General features: G+C 41.3%; 1 protein-coding gene across 2 annotated transcripts in view; it reads right to left on the reverse strand.

The window, feature by feature from the left end:
- LOC104331264 (contactin-6) overlaps positions 1-4,397 on the reverse strand; it is a 150,850-nt gene extending 146,453 nt beyond the window's left edge. Inside the window, exon 1 of one of the 2 annotated variants that reach the window (XM_075432529.1) lies at positions 4,049-4,397. The gene's annotated coding sequence lies outside the window, so the exon portion shown is untranslated. The remainder of the gene's footprint in view (positions 1-4,048) is intronic. The other variant, XM_009936553.2, reaches the window with a different exon arrangement.
- Between the last annotated feature and the right edge of the window lie 11,525 nt (positions 4,398-15,922).

Raw genomic sequence — 15,922 nt, forward strand, 5'->3', positions numbered from 1 at the left:
CAAAACACAAAGACTCCCCCGGTAAAGCCCGGCAGAACATATGTGGCTACCTGGACACTTCGTCACGCTGACTGTCAGCCAGTCCCCATTGCTGCCTCCTGCAGTGAGCTCCAAAAGGGCCTGAGATGGTGGCAGAGCCCATCCCCAGACCCCTTTGGATGCAGATGAGAGGGTGGACACACGCGGTGGCAGCCGTACCGCAGGGCTCCTGCCCGCAACCTGCAGAGCCCAGCTGCGGTGAGCAAGGTGGCACGGCTAGAGAGCATCCTTACGTCGACAGAGCCATGCTCCACCGCTGTCCTGAAAGAAGGTTGACCAAACCACAGCATCATCCCAAAGAATATGAAAATAGGAGGTTTGTAATAGTGAGTCACTAAGGACTAAAAAAACAAAAAGGGGGGGAAAAAAAAGGCAAAACCAGGAAATATGCCAATAGCATGTCACCTGATTAAATGTTGCACAGCTGCTGCTAACAATACAGAAGAGAAATCATCTGTCTCCTGGCCTCAAACAGAGCATGGAGACCGCTGTACTCACAAAAATCCACTCATGTACAAGTAGGAGAGTTATTCCTTTCTGTGTGTGTCAGCGATTCACTGTTTTGTCCTTTTCCCTCTGCAGCTGGCTCAGGGCAGGTCCTGTCCTGTCACCTTTTGGTCCTCGCACCTGTGCCAACCTCTGTCTGGCTTGAGAGGCGTCGCGAGCGAAGGCCTTTGCATCCTGGAGAGGAAGGAGGGAAGCGTGGAGCCAGGCAGGCTGGAAGCCGCCTGCTCGATGCAGAGAGTTCAGATGAGATCTCTCGGGACTTTCTCCTACTGTGCCCTTCCCACACTTTCTGAAGTTAATCAAATCTCCTGGGAACAAATCCTTAAATATCCGTCTACACCAAAAAACTCACGTGAGGAGGTGTCAGTACACGGAGACAGCAGTAATTACAGGCAAGAGTCTGGTGCAGGGACACCCTTGCTTTAGGCTTGGGCAGAGGTGAGTTACTTGAGTTAGCTGGGCAGTGAAGTCATGGAGCTAGTGAGACCTCAGTAAAACGTTTCCTACTGAAAAAAAAAAAAAACACCACCATAAAAAAGCACTTTTCTAAGCTAAATTACTGAAAATGGAGAGAGTTTTTAAGAGTCTTTATTAACCTCTTTGATGGCAATAGGACAATTAGTTATACAGTCCCCAAACGTGGGTGGAAACACCACCTGTGCTCCAGCATAAAAGCAGTGTTGATCAGCTGCAGCTGGCCTACAAGGCAGAGTCATGGTTGGAGGTGCTGCAGCTGGGCTGGGAGCTTCTTGGGGATGAGGAGATGGAGCTGAGGACAGAAAGGTACGGCAAAACTCGAGCTTTTTCTCTCTGTCTCAGTCTGGAGATCCTGAAACCTTTGAAACTGATGTCTACAAGTCTTCATGTTTTGTTTTGTGCAAAAGTGTCTTGCTAGTGCTTTATTCTATATGCTGGCCTGGTGTGTTAAGCAGCCTCCTGGCATTAGGGTAGGGTCTTCCATATCTCTGGTGCTTTGTCTCCCACTAGTTGTGTGTGGTTGTTTTCTCAGTAAGACAGAGAACTGTAAGTACAATGTCCTGATGTATTTTGCTAGGAGTTATTTTTATTTTCAATGATTAAGCTACTCAAAGATACTTGGTTCTCTTTTCAATGGTGTGGTGGCTTTTCTTGCGTATTCTGCCCTTGTAGAAAGACTTTGTGTAAATAAGAGTGTTTTGCAGAGGTCTGCTAGTTCATGAATGGAAACAAGGTCACCTGATCATCTGAATACAGGTGTATTCTTACAAAGCGGGTTGTTTAGTGTCGCAGAGATGATAACCGCCAGCACAGGTAGTTGTAAAACTGTGCCTGAAGTTCTTTGTGTCTTCGCCTCTCAAAAAGAGGTTGCCTCTTACCTGAAGACTAGGCTATAAATTTTTCCATGTGCATAGTTATAATCAACTTTGAGCTCAGCCTTTGGTAAGATGGAATAAAGGACTTTTTGAGCCAGACCTTCTGGTGCTGATCCTCCATAAGAGCGTTCCCTGTAAGTCTGCTCCTCCGCAGCAGGTCAGAGGGGCTCGGCGGTGGGCAGGCAGGGCTGAATTAAGATGGTTTTTGTGTCTCGGTCTCCCTGAGCAAGCCCTGCACCAGGAAGGCGAGCAGAATCTAGCTGACCTCTGGGCAGGGGTTAGTAGATGGCAATCTGTGGCAGTCCTCTGGAATAAACTCGGTCAGGATTTTAAACAAAAGGAATATTGTCTTGTAGTAACACACAGCTAATACAGTTTCTAGGGGTAAAGAAAAATTTGAATGTCATTTTGAAGAGCTGATATATTTTCTTATACTCACAAGACGGAGACAAACATCCTTCTAATGAAAACTTTCTGTTCAAATACAAATAGTGCTTCATGCCCACATAATGCAAACACACAGTTTTGTGTTTCAAGTCCCCTTGGGGATGTTGGCACCTTGTTCTGTGATGGAAATATTTGCTTCAACTGCAAGAAATTAATTCTAGGGTAGATTATTATGCACCACAAACCTTTTTAATACTGGTCATAAAGCTGGAAGAAAAGGAAGAGAGACGTGTCTCCTATTTGATTTAAAGCACTTAAGTTGTTATATATTATTTATAATTTTGTCCTCAGCATGGAAGGTAACACTTCTAATACACGGTAATCAGTACCTCACCAGCATTTGAAAACTATAGCTGCATACATTGCTGTGTTTTATTTTTCTTTTTTACACAATAAAATGTGATATATGGTAGTTGCTAACTTCTTATAGGTACTGATTTGGGACTTTTTAGTGTCATAAAACCTCTGAAGCAGAGACTCATAGAATGTGAAACACTGACATAGTGCCTCTGAAGCACCAAAGCAGAAGCTGGCTGATGAGGATGGGTTATTTGTGGTGATGTGGTGCCTGGAATTACAAACACCGCAGGGTCCAGTTGCACGCAGACAAGAACTCCCTGAACTTGCAGAACTTCCCAAATGCTGGGTGCGGAAGGAGTAGTCTGACAATTCCCCTCTCTCTGGGGGGAGCAAATAAAAGGAGAAAAGGAGGAAATGCTACTTCAGAGCACTAAATAGTCTGATTTTTAACTTGTAATATTTATCTGAAAATGGTTGCAGTGTTGACAAAAGGACATCTAAGTGTTATTTAAATAGGCTGCAGAGCATCTGCAGTTTGTTTTATCACTCGGATACATCAGTGCTGCAGGAAATTCTTAGCAGGGAGCCTGACTGTGCAAAAGCTGTTGGAGGAGACCCTTTACACACGCAGCAACAGCCCGAAGCAAAGTGTGCACCCAAAAAGCAGTATGGGAACACACAATTTGACACACAGCGCTAGTCACGCAGCTGCTTGCTTCTGGAACCACAGAGTTCCAAAACTTTTTATGAAGTACTGCAAATGCTTTAAAGCTGCGTCACACAGTGTTAAAAAAAAAAAAAAAGACCACTTCGAAAATAAAACTCTTGCAAACCTTTGGATGCAAAAACCAAAGTTCCTATATATGATGTGATTCGATTTTATTTTTAATTCATTAAGATGAGCAACAAGGAAAACTTTCTTTTTAGGACTTACTTAAATTTTCATCGAGATTTATGTTTATTGCTTTTACATCTTCAGCTGGGTGAAATTACATTAGGTTCTCATTACCCACTTTGTCTTTTAATATGCTGTAGAAAGTCATATGAAAGAGCCAAAATTAGCACTGTCATCCTCTATGTTGTCTGTTTCACTGCAGCACAGAGCTGTGATATACTCAAATAATATACCTGTGGTGCCTGTTACTATCAGTCTCCTGTTTGACTTGGACCTCACACGCATACAAAATCATTATATACATTTTCCTCTTCCAAGAATGTATACATTTGGAGCATCAGCCATGATGATACAGACACATAGAATAAATAAAGCAGTGAATTTTCTTCATTCCCTACCCCTTATGCTAATGAAAATTACTGAGGAAGGAAAAAAAGAAAAACCCCACAGAAAATGCAGTTCCCCAGCATTATTCACATTGCAGTAGACAGCACAATTCTGTACTTACAGATCTTAACAGTGAAATGTCTCAGGATCTTTACAATTTTCTGCAGAACTGTTTCAAGCTCTCAGCAAGCCACAGTGTTCATCGAGGCAGAACGGAGCCGTATGGAAGGTCTATGCAGCTGGGAGATAATGGAACTATTTTCCCAGCTGGGACTACAAGCCTTTTATCCACTGAGCATTGCGTGTCTCTTCACTGGTATTAACTGTGAAATACACTGTTTTCCCGTTGTACTCGTGCTAGGACCCACACAATTAGTGCTTGAATCAGATAAACAGCTACTACAGGTTCTGCATATTCCTGTCTGGAAATCTTGAGCGTATAAAAATCAGCTCTGTGCTGATCATCTGTCAAACAAGCTGAGAGCGCGAAAGCGCAGCTGTCACACTGGTAGCATAAAAGATTAAATGTGCTCTTGCTATTCTTCTCATACAAATATGAGCTCCTGTCAGGTAATCAGAAACCTCTTTTCCTGAAAACTGGGTCAGTACTCGGTATTAGGTTTAGAACAGGAATGGAAATAATTGTTTGCAGTCCTGAGTCCCACAGTCTCTTCCTGAGCTCCATAAGATTAAGCTCATAGGATGCGAGTGGATGCTCACACTACATCCCAGCACTGACTGTCCTCTTGAAATGTTTAACTACCCCTCCATATTTCACATATTTATTTTTTATAAAAAAAAGAGGGAAACTTGCTTCTCTAAAGTAGCACAGACATAAATCCTGATTACATGTAAACTTCAAACCTTTTTAGATTTCCATTTTTCCTCCTGGGACTGCTTCAGCAGAGATGAAATGCAAAACTCGGGCAGGGGAATGCCTTTCCATTAGTAAGCAAAAGTTCTTTGTATTCACAGGGGGCAGAAGTGGAAACAGCAGTTTTCAGAATGTTTCTGCAAAGAAAAGTACTATTGTGTTGCAGGCATTGCTTCACAATGTTTTAATGTAATCCTGGGGTAAATCCATTGGTTAGTAATGGGATTAATTGCATGCCTGTCTGAGCAATGGCAAGTGGAGAGGACGTGGAAGTCAGGTGGCAAAAACACTTAGCGGCATGTGGGTGCCCTGGGTAGACAAAAACAATAATTCAGTCAACTAAAGATGAGGACTGTGCATCTATATGAGTTTGAATTTTCCCCACCTATAAACTGGGACCACATTTGTGGTGCATCCCTTCAGTTTCCAGCACAACTGATGACTGCAGAAAACTTCCACCAGGAGTTTGGTGGCATCTCCTTAACAGCTCTACCACGGTACTGATCGTTTTGGGCTGTTTCCTCCCTCCCTTCCGCCAACGCAGTTTGGATGTGTTGAGGTGCAGTACCTCATAGCCATGTAACTGAGCCTCTGCACTGATTCTCAGCCCACACAAGGGGACTGCTGAGCAGCAATGGTGAGGTTGGTCTTATTGCAGTGGTTGTTGACTTAAAACACCTTTGAAGAAAGATGAAGTAGCAGGTGAGAAGGTGAAGATGTTGTCCTTCTTAAGAGTAGAGGAGAGGAGGTGGTTTCTATCCTTCATCTGTAGAGAAGCATGGTTCACTGGACCTGATTTAAGTAATCTGGGTTCAACCCAACCTCCTTGGAGGACTTTTTATGACCTTAGAAGAACCTCAGCTGTCCTGATCTGCTCTTTCTTTGTGAAATGGGGACAGCAGGACTATGGAACTCATGGGATGAGCATAGAAGTGCCAAGTATCCTACTCAAGCCCCATGGAGTGAGTATGGTGAAGCGCTCCCCTCCCATTTCAGATCAGCTCTCATAGCCATCCTCCTGATTAACATAAACAATTTTACGCTTCCATCCTGTGAGCATCTCAAATGAGCTTTACTGACAATTAATTAAGCCTTGCAGCACCTTCTAAAGTAGACCGGCATTATAATTAGCTGTTCTATTTTTAATTAGGAATAAAATTTGAAATGGAATTTTAGGTATTTCCTCATTAAAATTTTCTTTTCAATAATGTCATTGCTTCATCCGAGTTATATTAAGAGTAAATAGACAAGAGTTGCTTACAACATATTAACTCAAGCTTCTCATGGCAAATTTTAAAAGTTTATTAAAAACCTAATATTTTCTATGTCAAAACAAATGATTTTGCTTATGCATTGATTGTCTAACAAGACAGTCTGCGAACAGAACTTCCCAGCTGCTGAAGATATTCATGCTGTTCAAACTTTCCCAGTTTCTGACTGGGAATGGAAACAAACATTTTTACAAAAGTCCCTGAGAAAGGTAGATCATTCATTTCAAGATCTCATATTTTCATTCAGGAAAGACTGTAACACTTAGACGTCTGAATTTTGAACTTCTGAACCTCTGAATTGTCGTTTTGTTAAAACTTGTGAAGTTCTGATTGAGACTTTCTGAGCTATATTATACCCTATTAATGATCATGCCTACATCTTTTAGAAATGACACAGAAAATGATGATAAAATTGAATATCAAAACAGTCTGTTCCTAAACGTTAAGATAAAACATTTGAATGTTCCCAAAATGCTGTGGTTTTTCCCAATTTTCTTTCAAAGCAAAGTTTAATTTGATGTTGACATTTTTTTGTTAAATATTTCACTTCTGAAGTATTGTCACAATCTGGCAGAAAAAACTGTCTAAAAGATTGTTTTGTTTTGTTTTAAAAACAAACATCGAAAAAACTTAAGATATGTAATCTGATTGTTTTTCCAGCAGTCAGAAGCCCCTTAAACAAACCTTTTCCACTGCTGAGCCTTCTTGCTACTCCTGTTCTGGTTTTGGCAGTGTCAGAGCATGGGCAATCACTGGTGATGTAGAACAACCTGGGGTGAGACTTGAGCAACCTCAGCAGTCTAGGATGGGGCTTTGGTGACCCCGAAAGTCGGCCCTGGCTGATGAAGTGGAAGAAGTTTCCCTAGCTCAGAATGAACTGCATGAAGTCCTTGCGTAGCTTTCAGAACATTACTGTAGGCTAAAAATAACGCTGAGATAGGATCTGGTCTATAAAGTACAGAGCAGATAGAATCTGGAGCATAGGCTAGAAGCCAGAAGTGAATTATCAGGAGTTGGGCCAAGGTGTTTCTTGCAAAAACTCTGCTGAGGAAAGGTCTGGAAGACACTTTCTCCTCTGTTTCTTCTGTAAAAATTGGAGATGCCTTCAAATGATACATGTGGGTTTTTGTAAGAACTGTCACTATGCCCTCGAAAGGAGGTTGAGCTTTCCAGCTTACTGCTGACTTCTTGTGGCTATGTCAGTTTTTCTGTCTCTCCTTTAGACAGAGTAGATAAATCCAAGATGTCTTTAGCAGTATTTTAAAGTGAATTAGATCAAGGACTAATATGATCTGACTTTCTGCTGTGCTCAAACTGCAACTTGTCCTTGAGCTAGTCCCTACAATCACAAAGGCAAAATTTGAGGCCTGAGATGAAACTCCTTTGAACAAAGGAGTGTGGTCGCACCCTGTGAGGCATTTAATTCGGGCAGTGTCACCTACTGCTTCGAAACTCGTCTGTTCTTAAGCAACGTAAACTCCTATTTGGCTTTTACTCTGCGCATAGGATTTTGGTTACTCCAAAATCTTCAATCATCTTTAGGAATCCATAGGCACTGCTCTAGTAAGACTGAAAGGGAATTTTGCAGGGCTTATCCAGTAATGAGTCCAGAGGCACGACTCCTGGGCCTGAGTTACTAACCAGATAGGTTTGGGGAAAAGTGGCTTTACCACTGGCATACTCTGTGATGTTGCAGAAAGTCCCTACCTAAGGCTACTGCTCACAGCTTTTGTAAAACTTCATAGCATTTCTGTGTACTGTCGGCAGGTGACTAATTTTCAAATTATTGGCTTAGTTTCCCCTCAGTCCTGTTAGATGTATTCTAAAATAAATTGCAGCACACAGTAATTGCAAACTGAATGCTAGATGAATGCAACTTTGCAGGTTTTTTTTTTAATGCAGAAGCTATCTAATCTCAAATTCATACAGATATACCACCTTTGTCTTGTGATATTCCTGAAATCCTTGTCAGAGGCAGACATTGGAAAACATAGACAATGGAATCCTGAGAGCAAAAATTCATAAGATTTCACTTACGATATGGTAAAAATCAAAATGTGCTAGAAAGCTAAATGAGCTACTGAACAAGCTGAACAGTTTAGCAGTGCACAGTACAGTCACTGGTGAGTGATCTGATCTTGCAGAAAAGAGGCCTTGAAATAACACAGAAAAATGGGTTATGATACCCTGAGTTCCCAAAAAGTCTGCTGCTGGAGCTGTGATGTTTCCCTCCAGCAGAGTAACAGCTAAGAAAACCCAAACAAAACAAAACCACCCAAATTATTCATGACTTATGGGCAAGAGGCTACTATTAGGAAGGGAGGCAATACAGTCACTCCAGCAATGAAGTGCACAAGTTACTGGAGAGCAAGAACTAAAGTCAGTGTCTTGCGATCGCTTCCGTACATCGTGACTTGATTTAGCCACTCAATGAAATTAGTGATTTTTACAGTGTGTTACTATTTATTCTGTGGGAAACATCTTTAGATGGCTGATCAGCTCATAGGCCTGGACTGATGCCCCACATCTCAGGCAAATGCTAATATACTTGTGGCCTTATGGAGTTATTGCTGCAGTTTTCTGGGAAGAGGAAAGGAATTTTCTCTGGAAGCGATGTTCACCCTGTTTTTTTGTTTGAAGATGGATTTTTTACTATTTTAAAATCTTTATTATGCTCTTACCAAGCAAATGGAGAGAAGACAAGGTCTAAGTAGTGCGTCTTCTCTATATGTTTTAACACTGTGAGTCATGTAGAAGAACGTTAATGCAGAAAAACTAATGTAATCTATAGGAAATATACCCTAATATAGAATAGCTGTTTCTTCTATAGGCTTTGTAGATTTTGTTTTACTTTGGGGGGGAAGAAACTAAAAGAAGAGGGAACTGCAAGTTTAACCTAAGCTGTTTGAGCAAAGTATGCATTTGGCTGTCTTTCTGCTGAGTGTAAAAGGACACTATTACAAATATTGAGCTTGTTGGTCTTTTTCACACTAAATCCATTGAAGAATCAAAATTAACTACTTCAGCCCTTGTTTTGCAGAGTACAAACTCTTTCCTCTGTCTGAACTTCAGTCTTTGTCTCCTGTATCTAGATCATTCAGGTCTCTATTTTATAGTGACTGGACAGAATTATGGACAACTCCAGTCATAGACTCTGCACTTGGTAATGCTTTGATAACACGGGGAATAATTAGTTTCCAGGTACGCATACACACAAGCACTCCTGCATGCACAAACACACACACGCAAATAAAGTAGAAAACAAGCCCTCTGAACTCTGGAGACTCTGCCCCCCACACGGAGAATGAGAGAGGGAAAGCAACCGTTCAGCAATGTTGTTAGTCCTCATGTTCAAGCACCACATTGATCTCTGTCTCTAGAATAAATGCAAAGGTTTAGTGGGTGTTAATCCTTGCAAAATGCGTGGCTTATTAATGATCGCTCCAGCAAAGGTGACCTCTGAAGCCATGAATAATGCTCTAAGTAGAGCCTAAATGGTTCCTATACCTTCACTTGATCTGCATTATTTTCTAATGCCTTTTCGCTTCTGCTACGTGGCAATGGATTGGAAAACTTTGTCCTCTACAGACAGCTGGTTCTGACTGGGGGTGGGAAATGCTCAAATCAATACCTGTAAGCTTATCTATAATGGAACTGGAAGCTCTTTAACCCCAGGGCTGAAATGTCAGGCCCGATTGGAGATAATTGGACAAGGAAATACTAAAAGTATAAGCAAAAATACATACAAAAGCTTTTATTAAAGTTATTTTTGATATGGTTGATAGTGTTATTGAATGTGGTTTCTGTTTTGAAAGCACAGCCAAGCGCAAACGCTGTTGAACAGCCTTCACTATCAAGGCAGTTACAGTATTCTTAGTGATACTTTTTAATGCCCTCAGAATGACTTTCTGGCGAACTCTAGCATGATTTTCTATTCATAGCAATTCGGGGGCTTATCTAGTTTTTGTTTACTTCAGGTTTCTGCATGGAGTCGGGTTTTTGGTTTTATTTTTGGGGGTTGTTTTGTGTTGATTTTTGGTGTTTTTTTAAAAAAAAAAAACATCATCTGAAAAAACACCTGTTCTGTGTTTTCAGATTTTTTAGGGTTGTGTTTGTGGTTGTAGCTTCCTGGATGTGAAGTATCAGATAAGTGGGTCACTTGTCACACTGATTTTCCTTAAGGCAGGGAAAACTAGAACAATGGAATCTGAGAATGACAATGAACTTTCATTACTGCACCTAACAATTCTGCGAAACGGTCAGTGGATCGAAGTCCACCGTCTGTCAATGTCTACCATCTGCGCTATGTGGATGAGCAGACTACAACGACATCACTGGCTGTAAGTATAGGGTACTAGATGTCACGTAATGGGTATCAGCTGGAAGTAGTCATTCGGCTGTGAGAGAGAGCTCAGAAAACTAGACTAAAATAGAATAATTCACTAAACCTTTCAATTTACAGAACTTAGTGCACCTATGCACTAAGTTGCTCCTTTCAAGCATAGCTTTCTTTTATCTAATACTTGGCTTGCTGTTCAGAGGTTATGTTTTGCAGAAGTGCTTGCAGATGTTACCTATTCCCTCTGCAGATGCATCTCTTTAGAGAGACATTCTGGTGCAAGGAGAAGGTCATCTCCTGGTGGCACTGCCACTCTCTGGGACCCATGTTTCCCATCATATTCATGAAGTTGCTGCATCTTCTATAACACCAGCTACTACGAAATGTTTTCAATGCATTTATTTTCCCTTGTGTGTTCATGCTTCTACAAGTCCTCAGTGACCCTGGCATCATCATTTTATTTTTGTAGTGAATGCATATTTTTCCCCAGATCTCTGGGAAAAGAAAATGCCAGTAGGTAACGCTCCATGCTGTTCAACAGAGTCTTAGAAAAATCGTTTTGGTGCTTCTAGTAGACCTTCTTAACATTTTTTCATCATACATGTTGTATTTCTTATAGTAGATGTCATTATGACAATGTTTGTAAGACATTTCTGTTCTAATATTGAGCACTGCTCCTTGAATCAATAAAGTAGGGAGAAAGCAGCACAGTTCCTGCCCACGTGCATCAGGACACCCTGCTCTATATCTTCCTCAGCAATTGTTCTGCAGTCCTACTCCTCTTCTGCCTCATATCGCATGGCCATTCCTTACGTCATGCTACAACATCTATTACTACAGTTTAAAAATCAACCCACCTCCCCCCAGAAAAAAACCCAAAGCAAACCAAACAAAAAAAGTCACATCTGATAATATTATTAGTTTGCATTAGGAATCTGAAGGATGGTAATGATGCTTCGATTTCCGGGATTTACAGGCTAAAGCTTGCTGAAGAAGTGAAAATGATCTGTAACAATATGCATGAATTGCAGCAAGGAAGGATCCATCACCAATAAGATCTTCATCCAAGCATCTGCTTACCTGCTCTCCATCTGGAGCACAAGTGCAAGGAAGCAGATAATTGTTGATTACAGAGACACAGGCTGGAGAACGTTAAAAATGAAACAAATGGGGACAATTACATGGATTCATTTGACCAGGTAAATGTCTTGGTATTCTAGTTAATACTAAGATACTAGGAATTAAAATTTGTATATGTTGCATGATAATTACAGTTCCCACACCGATCAATAAAGAGTGGGCTAAAACCAGAAAATGTATTCACTTTTTCTACCTCATTTTTGGATCCTTTGAAGACTTTAGTCTCCCTTCTCAGCACATTTCAACACTGGAAGAAAATACTGGGTGTAAGCTTTAAAATGTATCCATCTTCATCTAAAAGAAGAAAAGAAACTTCTTTTTAAAAAGATGTGTATCGTGGCAGTTCGTATAAACTGCAGCCAGATAGGACTGCACTGTGTCTGCTGTTTGAAAAACATACCACAAAGCCTTCAAGTATTATAGCTCCTTGTGCTACCTCCTTATTATTCTGGTTCCTTCATTTTAAGCTTGGCATTGATGTCAGCGGTATTAGATCAGTGTAAAGGAATAATTTAACCAGCTTTGTATGTTTAGACTGCCAGCCAGTTTCCACAGAGCTCACCAGGCCAGTGTTTGAGCATCTCTAGCTTTAGCACCATGCGATCTAATTGGAAATATACCTTGGACTCTGCTGTTTATAACACTTGCTGTTATATTAGGTCTTCCTTTAGGTAACTAGTATATAAAACCCACTTATTAAAAATGCATACATGAGCATAGTGGATGCAATTTTATAGATCTGGTTTTACTGCAGAAAAGGTAGTAATTCTGGGATCTCAAAAGCTGTAAACCTGTACCTAGGTTTTTACAGTACTGAGTAAGGTTAGCTGAATTAAAACAACATTATTCTGCATCCTTCTTTGGATTATGTTTGAAGACATTTTTCATTTGGATTATTATTTTTTTAATTTCAAATGGAAAACACAAAGTATTCTTTTTTCTGGTTGTAGATAAAATTAATGAGAATAATATAATATTCAGACAGGGATTGTCTGTATAAAGTCACTTGCTAGATGCTTTCTATAGAAATATCTTCATGTTTTGACACACTGATTTCTTGTTTTCTGACAGTGGTATAATTTGCTTTAAGAATTGTTTCAGTCGTTTCCCAAATATTTCTTACGCAGCATTAGATAGAAATAATTGAATTTTGTAAAGTTATACCAACCTTTGTTATGAGGAAGAAGAGATCTCTTTATGTAATCCCATCAGCTTCCTCCTCAAAGATCAGCTTAATTAAAACCACGCTCTCTTACAACAGACCATCGCTTATGATTATAATGAAGTTGTGCAGGTTAGGGTTTGTATCACACATGATAATTTCTTATTGCTGTTGCCTTGCAGAATTGTAACAAGCAGAACTGCAATCAAGGATCAGACAGACTTTGCATTTTAAACCCCTAATATATTTCAGGGGTGCATATAAGCCTGCAAGGATAAATCTTGCAAAGGTGATGGCTTAATGAAAGACAAATCTCAGTTCGGGAAGGGTTTTATTCATTCACAGCCTTCCCAAAATGGTGGGGAAACCTACAGGGTGTTTTCTATGGATGTCAACCAGCACCTTGTTTGCTCCCTGTTTAGAGATGTTTACGGACTCAGCAGGGCAAATACAAATAAACAACAAGTGTTAAAGGGGAAGTACAGAGTGAGATCATTTTTGCTTTGCTGGAGTTCAGATACACTTATAGAGAGAGGTTGAACTATCTGATTTTCATGGACTCCTTAAAATAAGAGTACTTAGCCCATTCTCAAAATATGCTCTTATTCAAATGGTTCCCAGCAGTTTAACACCCCATCACTCTTCCCATAACATCGCGTAAATTCTGTAAATCTTCCTATGGATAGTCCTTTCCACTATCCAAATGTTTATGCATCTTTCAACTGTGCAATGGATTTTATCAGACTATTAAAAATAAATTATGCAGGCTTCGTGCCACACAATCAAATCTCTGCTTGTTAAGCGTTTAGTGCCAGTGATCAAACCCCCTAAATGTCAGAAAGGTTACAGCCAAGCTGTGTTACCTGAATGAAATTTTTATTTGATCGCTTGTCTTGTGGGCAACTGTGCATTTTCACATACAGAACTGTTTCAAGTAAAACAGGTGAAATATTCACTCAGAAATTGTGGTGCTCCTTCTGTAAAACCCTAGTTACAACTGTTGGGCAATACATGTGAGGAAATGAGGGGGATTTGGTCTTTTTATAGGACATTTTTCTGTTGTAGGGCTTGATTCTAAACCCCTCTTTTTGGTTTGAACCTTGAGCACTGAAATCCAAAGAGATTCATGTCCTTTGATAGTTTGCTTTCAGTCTATATCATTCTGAAAAGTTGTTCCCCAGATTTCTGTGTGATTTCATGACACTTCACGTTTTCAGGGAGCCAGCGCTCCATCTGATCTGCTAAAAAAAATTTTCGACTTCAATATGAAATGACTCTAGAAGGTAGGAGGGGTCTAAGTTAGCTGGTTGCTGTTGCAGCATCACTTCCTCTGTGGATAGAATGTACCCTCAGCAAGTTTGTTGATGACACAAAACTGGGAGCAGTGGTGGATACACCGGCAGGCTGTGCTGCCATTCAGCAAGACCTAAACAGGCTGGACAGCTGGGCAGAGAGGAACCTGATGAAGTTCAATAAGGGCAAGTGCAGGGTCCTGCACCTGGGGAGGAACAACCTCAGGCATCAGTACAGGCTGGGGCGGACCTGCTGGAGAGCAGCTCTGTGGAAAGGGACTGGGAGTGCTGGTGGACGACAGGGTGACCATGAGCCAGCAGCGTGCCCTGGCTGCCAAGAAGGCCAATGGGATCCTGGGGTGCATTAGGAGGAGTGTGGTCAGCAGGGTGAGGGAGGTTCTCCTCTCCCTCTGCTCTGCCCTGGTGAGGCCCTATCTGCAGTGCTCTGTCCAGTTCTGGGCTCCCCAGTTCGAGACAGATGAGGAGCTACTGGAGAGAGTCCAGCGGAGGGCTATGAGGATGATGAGGGGACTGGAGCATCTGTCCTATGAAGAGAGGCTGAGGGAGCTGGGCTTCTTCAGCCTAAAGAAGAGAAGGCTGCGAGGGGACCTTATAAATGCTTCTAAATATCTGCAGGGTGGGTGTCAGGAGGATGGGGCCAGACTCTTTTCAGTGGTGCCCAGCAACAGGACAAGGGGCAATGGGCACAAACTGAAGCATAGGAAGTTCCATCTGAACATGAGGAAGAACTTCTTCCCTCTGAGGGTGACGGAGCTCTGGAACAGGCTGCCCAGGGAGGTTATGGAGTCTCCTTCTCTGGAGATATCCAACCCCTGCCTGGATGAGATCCTATGTAACCTGCTGTAGGTGACCCTGCTTTGGCAGGGGGTTGGACTGAGTGACCCACAGAGGTCCCTTTCAGCCCCGAACATTCTGTGATTCTGTGACACAGAGGTATCACCCGCTCTAAAACCCAACAAGGTTGATTTAATATCCCAGTGCAACTAATTCTTGGCAAAATCTCCCAGCTCCTCAGTCTACTTCTGTCAGAAGAGACAAAAACAATTTACCAAGATCACTTTCCACATAAGGGTCTATATATTTAAGCTGAGTTGTACCCATCCTCTTAATGATGTTTGTTTCAACTTGCTTATGGCAATTGTTGCACCATTTTTTCTCCTCTTGGTACATAAACTCTATTGAAAAAGTAAACATCTCAAATTAACTTTCTAGTAGCTCATTTTAATTTTTCCTTCTGCTGTGACAGGGCTGATAGCAATCAGGCTGATTTAGTTTATTTCAGCTAGTAAACAGCATATATTATCCTCTACATACTGCTCTTAATAGCTCGTGCATAATCCCTGAGGCTATGTGTATTCTTCTAATAATTAATTTATTAATACTACCCTATCGAAGAAACAGGAGATGTCTAAAGGTACCAGGAAGAGGTAGAACAAGAGGCCACTGCACAGCCCATGTGCCAAAATTCCTCATTAAGAGCACATCAGACTCCTATAATTGAACTCAGGGGAAAATGATCACTCAGGCTATCACTGGGTAAACTTCCTTACTTAATTTCATTCTTCGCAAGACATCAGAAAGTGCAAATAAAGATAGAGAGTTTAAGAAGGGTAAAATTATCTCAGGAAAGAGAGTGTGGTTCTTGTGTCCTTTCACTAGCGAATAGGTGTTCAAACAAAGAGATTGGTACTATGCTTTCAGGCACGGTATGGGAAGGGCAAAGAAATGTTATTAGTGGTAGCAATACTCACACTTACAGAAGGAGAAGCAGAGCTTTCCAAAGATGCAGGTAAGACAAGCCCTTGGAGGTCACAGCTCTCAAACGCTGCCCTTGCTGCAATAGGGACTCACTCGTGCAATCCCCGCTGGCAGCTACTTCATCCACCTTCTCCTGTT

Source organism: Opisthocomus hoazin, chromosome 11, assembly GCF_030867145.1.
Source record: "Opisthocomus hoazin isolate bOpiHoa1 chromosome 11, bOpiHoa1.hap1, whole genome shotgun sequence".
In the NCBI taxonomy this organism is placed as follows: Eukaryota; Metazoa; Chordata; class Aves; order Opisthocomiformes; family Opisthocomidae; genus Opisthocomus; species Opisthocomus hoazin.